At 45.5% G+C, this 1,201-nt stretch overlaps 1 protein-coding gene across 1 annotated transcript in view; it reads left to right on the forward strand.

Annotated features, from left to right (window-relative positions):
- Positions 1–1,201, forward strand: part of Phldb3 (pleckstrin homology like domain family B member 3) — an 18,706-nt gene that overhangs the window by 9,545 nt on the left and 7,960 nt on the right. The gene's annotated exons all lie outside the window — the stretch shown is intronic.

Below are 1,201 nucleotides of genomic sequence, written 5' to 3' on the forward strand. Positions count from 1 at the left end.
TTGAACTCCGGACCTTCGGAAGAGCAGCTGGTGCTCTTACCCGCTGAGCCATCTCACCAGACCTCATTAGCCTATTCTTATTTGGCAGAATTGGGTTTCCTTGGTGTGTGTGCTCTTATTTTAAAATTTTATTTATTTTATGCATATGAGTGCACGGTAGCTGTACAGATAGCTGTAAGCCTTCATGTGATTGTTGGGAATTGAATTTAGGACCTCTGCTAGCTCTGGTTGACCCCACTCCTCGCTCTGGTCAGCCCTGTGTGTGTGTGTGTGTGTGTGTGTGTGTGTGTGTGTGTGTGTGCGCGAGCGAGCGCGCGTGCGTGCGTGTATTCTAAAGCCTGGACTGTAGAGTCTGGACACAGGGTCCATCTGAAGTACTTCTGGAGCCCCTGTTCTGTGGCTGCCTCTTCCCTTTGCTGTTCTCTCGTGCTGTACAAAGGCTTTTTAGTTCTACAAAACCCTGTTTCTCAGTCCTCGGAATTATTCCCGAGGACTGTTAATCCTTTTCAGGAAGTTCCTGTCTATGCCTGTATCTTGAGTATTTTCCCATAACAGTCAAAATGGCTAAGGCTTCATTTTAGACTGGTGTATCTTATTTTATGTGTATGAGTGTTATGCCTGTGTTTATGTGTGTGCTGTACATACATGCAGTACCTGTGATAGCCAGAAGAGGGAGTCATATCCTCTGGAACTGGAATCGTAGATGGCTATGAGCCACTGTGTGGGTGGTGAGAATTGAACCTGGGTCCTCTGGAAGTGCAGCCAGTGCTCTTAACTGCTGAGCCATCTCTCCAGCTCTTTATTTGTGAGGGTCTCACTCTGTAGCCCAGGCTCCTGTCCTGTTTCCACATCTTCCCATATACTGGAAAACATCTTTCACGTGCGTTTAGTGGTGCATGCTTGTAATCCCAGCACTCAGGAGGCAAAGGAAGGAGGGAGACCCAGGCCAGCCTTGGCAACATAGAGAGATGCTGTCTCATAATAATAAAACTAAAGCCAGGAGAGGTAACAGGCTCCTGTAACTCCAGCACTTAGGAAGTGGAGGAAGGATTGTGAATTTGAGGCTAGCCTGAGCTACAGCAAAATTTAGGGCCAGCCTAGGCTACACAACAAGATCCTGTCTCTGAATGGATAAGTAAATAAATAAATAAAAACTAAAATTAAAAAAAGCAAATCTCTAGATAGCTCTTTTTTTTTTTTT

Source organism: Mus pahari, chromosome 19, assembly GCF_900095145.1.
Source record: "Mus pahari chromosome 19, PAHARI_EIJ_v1.1, whole genome shotgun sequence".
Classification (NCBI taxonomy): domain Eukaryota; kingdom Metazoa; phylum Chordata; class Mammalia; order Rodentia; family Muridae; genus Mus; species Mus pahari.